Genomic DNA, 4,988 nt, shown 5'->3' on the forward strand with positions numbered 1-4,988 from the left:
AGACGATTCAATGATTGCTTTCTCAATATACCATTAATGTTCTCAGTAAGTTTAGATGTGGGTTCTCCATTGAGTGGGTGTTTGTGAAGACTAATATGGATACAAATCATTTGGCACTTATATGTTAATCAGGGTTGTTTACTTAAACACTTTACTGATATGCTGTTTCTGAGACTAAGAGTTACTTCATTGAGAAATATTACATCTTAAATGACATTACATGATAAAGAAATAATCACTCTTGTGTTTACTGTATTGATAATATCAAATATAAGGAATAAATAATATGCATTATGCATGCAAATGTTTGTATAAAACATGTTTTTTTCCTTATATATACACCTTCTAAAAAATATTGCCACCAAATTTGAAGTGTAATTGCGTGTTCATTTTCAGTGTAGAGATTTTATAAAATCTGCCTGTAGGATGGTAGCCACCGTAACTGGCCAACCTTGTAGGTATGTTTATGAGAGCCGTATACACACCTGAGGGGTTTCTATAGAGACGTTCATGTTTGATGACAGAAAGTTTATGCGTCTTTACTGCTATTAATTTTGAATGAAAGTTCTCCAAATTTGAAAGAAAGTTCTCCAAATTTGAAAGTCTGTCTTTGGAATCATTGTAACTGAAATGCCTAAGCATACTATCCCAGAAAATCAAAGATGGCAAAGCATTGGCATTCACCAAACGGCACATCATGTTGGGCTATTGCCACCGTGTTGAACATTAACGATACTGTAAACAGTCGACGCATTAGAAAACACGCATTGATTGGACTTGCGGGGGATTTGCCGAGATAGGGACTCATGTCTGGCGGCAAAGAGGAACGTCTGGACATTTGGAGATGTATTTATGACTTAAATAACTGAAAAGTGATGTGTGCACACTGCAAATATCAGAAAAATGTGCACTGATATATTTGACACCTGGGATAATACAGTCAGGCCTTACATGAAACATGCAGCACAGTTGTATGTACTATATATATTCCGCAGTCAGAATAAGTCATCAGTACCCCATGCTTATTGTGAGAGCATATATGGAACGGGTTTTTTCCAAGCTCGTACTAGTTCCTGCGGTCTGTCCTGGGGCGGTGGGCGTAGCCTAGTGGTTAAAGTGTTTGCTTGTCACGCCGAAGACCTGGGTTTAATTCCCCAAATGTGTGCAACGTGTGAAGCTCATTTCCCACTCAGACACAGTATACTGACCTTGAGTCGACCCGTCCTTGTTTTGGCCCCTTAATGCCGAGCGCCAGACAGGGTAACAACAAGTACCATCTTTAAACGTCTTTTGGTATGACGCGTCCGGGGATCGAACCCCGGATCTTCTGCTCTCCGGGCGGACGCTGTACAACTAGACCACGGAGGCGGTCACCATGATGATGAAGTAAACTGCTGACCTCAACACCTAGTTAGTCCTGCCTGTGGTTATTTTGGGTTAAATGGGTTCCCAGGTAAGTAATAATAATAATAATAATGGTAGTAGTCCATTTATTTGGCGCTGTACTCAATGCGTAAGCATGCTCCAAGCGCTTAGACATTTATTACCCCGGTCAGTGGATCAATGTGCACTAAACAATCATTCTGAGCTCCCTGGGGAGTATACAACCCAAGCTGCCTGTTAGACAGTAGAAGGTTAACAACCATATTGCCATCTCATCCTACCGGGTACCCATTCACTGCCGGGTGAACAGACGCATAATTCAAACAAAGTCACTTCCCCAAGGAGACACCACATGTGCTTCAGTGTGGGCAGGTCTGAAGCCCTAGAAACTCTCAGGAGCCAAGCTGCTGAACAGGGTCACCCATCCAAGGACTCTCCGCGACCAACGTTGGTTAACTTCACCTGATTTGTGATCTGTGCTGTGCATAGGACCACGTGCCACCATGACATGATAAGAGCCAACTAAAATCAGGACAGAATTGTCAGGCTCTGTGATGTGACTGATTGGCTCTCAGCAGACTTTGCTGTGGAGACTGTTGCTCATGCTTTCAGTCACTGGTTTGCTTGGTCCAGGCTTGTTTATATGACTAGTTGCCATCAATATATATGATATAAACAACACTCACAGATTCCTGTCCATGTATCCTGATATGAATGTACAACACATGGTCAACTGACAGTCTCTCATTTGACAAAATCCATTTCCTGTAATTTTTCTTACCGTATTCGACATAATAAGCAGCCAGGGTCCTCTAAAAATTAGAAATAGGGGGATCTTATCAGAATATTATTTTGATGAAAAAAAACAGAGTTGAAAGATCATAAATTTCGTAGTTTATGCTGACAGCCTGAAATGTTTATATATGACCGATATATTTTTCGAGGATTTAATTGCCCATAATTAAGGGTGCATATAACAAACGAGTGCGTAGCATACACGAATAAATAAGTCTTGTGTACATTGTTCAATCAGAAGGGGTGCTAATTGGGATTGTTCATTAGCCAATATATTAGCAAATATCGCCGTGGGCGCTTATTAGGTCAAATACAGTAAACTAGAATATCAGAATATGGAGTTGTGGTGCTAAGATCACTTTGAGGCCGAGGTGTGGACAGTGAAAGACTGCAGGTAACAGGAAGTACACAGGTCTTCATTTATTCATTCAAAGCTGTACAGAAACATCTTTGTACATTTTTAACATTTGCAACGTGATAACACAGCTCTAATAATTAACAATAAATATCCTTACACATCAACAACAGCCCCCACATAACACCACCACAGGGATAGAAACTGGAACCTGTATCATGTATTGCCAGATTAACAGGAAATAACTCAAGAACGGCCCACTCTGCTACAATCAAGTCTGACTCCATGGACTCCATGGAGAGGAACACACTGCATCTGCAGCAATAATTATATTATACTATTGATGGAGATCTTTTTATCTCTCTTAGGCATAAAAAATTAAAGAAATGGTTCTCAGGCAATGACGTTTAAAAATATAGTGTGGGCAGGAGGTGTTTTTTGGGGTTGTTTTTGCTTGTTCAAACTGGTATGTAACCAAATCAACAGTTGTATACCATCAACCTGGGAAAAGGCCTCCCTACATAAAGAAGCATACAAACTCCTTTTGACGACAACACCATGCTTGTGGGTTTCACGGAAATGGTAAACGTCTGAGACCTGCATCACTTCGGGCTCTCCCCCCAAATTAAGCTGGCACACCACGATATAACTGGAATAACGTAAAAAGCGGCGTTAAACCCAAATCACTCAGTCACTCCTACAGCCGCCATGACCATAACACGAAGTGCACAGTAAAGCAGTGTGCATGTAAAGGGAAGTAACTATGTGCTATATTGGATCGCATTGTTTTTAAGAATTAGGATTTTATTTTTGTTTTTTGCCTGGGAACCAAGACTATTATTTTTTTTAGCCTTAGATCTACAGTGAAACCCCTTTAATCCCAAGTTCTTGGCTGGATTTGTAAATTGATATGTATTGTCTGGATGGCAGTGTTGATTACTGGGGTCAAGACAAGTGAGGTTTCACTGTAATTGGTACAGCATCAAAACAAACCAGGAATTCCATCTTGTCTGTTTATAAGCCAGTTCAATCCCTGCTAAATACGAGTCTTGAATCGTGTGCCCTGTAAAGAAGGAAGCATTGTCACTTGCTTCCATTCTTCATTGTTCTGCAATACACAGGTTGATAAAGTAGAGAGAATTAATGGATAACAACTTCTTTGTTTGCTGTAAAGGCGACGATTTGGTAGATTCTTATACCGTTGTCAAGCAAGGCTAAATTATCTCTACTTTGTCATTTGTCAACTTCTAAGTAATGCCTATCAAACAAAATAATACACAAGTTCAAAGTATGAATGATCTACACCAATATTACTCCCATGGATACTATTTGTATTACGTCATACTAGCTGAAAAAACGATAAAACTTTATAATACCAGTCTCACTTTATAACCTGCATATAACCACTGCAATGCATCACTTTCTTTTTCTATTATGCAACATAATTCTGAAATTCAAAAAATATTTTAACATGTTAATATCGATTCTGGTTTCAAATGCTTAGAATTATCTTCAATTCTGAAGCTGCACTTTCTGATGTAACTGGTCCTTGAGACCAGCAATAGCACTGCTGTTCATAGTTTTGCAAATCAGGAAAGGCTGCTTGATCTTGGAGCCCTGGAGAGGTGTAACTCTTTGCATTTAGTAGAACTGTCAATTTTAGTTGAAATACCAAAATTCAAATAAAGATTTGATGAGGAAATGATTTTTTAATGTGGTCTCATGAAGGACAGGCCATGTTTTAAAGAGAGTGACATCACTCACATTACACTGAAGGTTTATGTTCATCATGTCTTGATATCTGCAGAAAATCTATCCCAGAAATAGAGCAATACCTTGACCAATTCAATCATTATTTAGATTATATGAAGACGACACTGTCAGATGTTGATATCATCAATGAAACAAACACAAGAATATGCAAAGTTATATATAATATAGAACGTGTCATTGATATGAAGGGAATCCATGTTGAGATGTAATAGAGAATCTTTCTCTATCAATAACCTAGCATATCATGTATATGAGAAATTGAAAAGCTCTATGATACCGTCTTCAATGATTGACATGTTTTGTTGAAGTCGACCCCTATTGAAAAGGCTGCTTAAACAAAATAGGTTTATGAAATCTTCATTGGATCGGGAGTGAGTGAGTAAGTGAGTGAGTGAGTGAGTGAGTTTAATTACATGCTACTGTGAACAGAGATATGTTGACAAGTGTGTTTTCACGTGTTGTGTGATCTAGCATTGTGTGATTTGGTGTGATGTGTGTGTGTTTGCGTGTGCTTCTTTGCGTGTGTGTAATGTGTGTGTAATGTGTGTGTAATGTGTGTGTGTGTGTATGTGTGTGCGCGTGCGCGCGTATGTGATGTGTGCGTGCGTGCGTGTGTGGATGTGTGCGCGTGTGCGTGCATGCGTGACGTGTGCATGCGTGCGTGGATATATGTGTGTGTGTG

The sequence above is a fragment of the Haliotis cracherodii genome, unplaced genomic scaffold (genome assembly GCF_022045235.1).
Source record: "Haliotis cracherodii isolate W230 unplaced genomic scaffold, xgHalCrac1.p SCAF_5, whole genome shotgun sequence".
Taxonomy (NCBI): Eukaryota; Metazoa; Mollusca; class Gastropoda; order Lepetellida; family Haliotidae; genus Haliotis; species Haliotis cracherodii.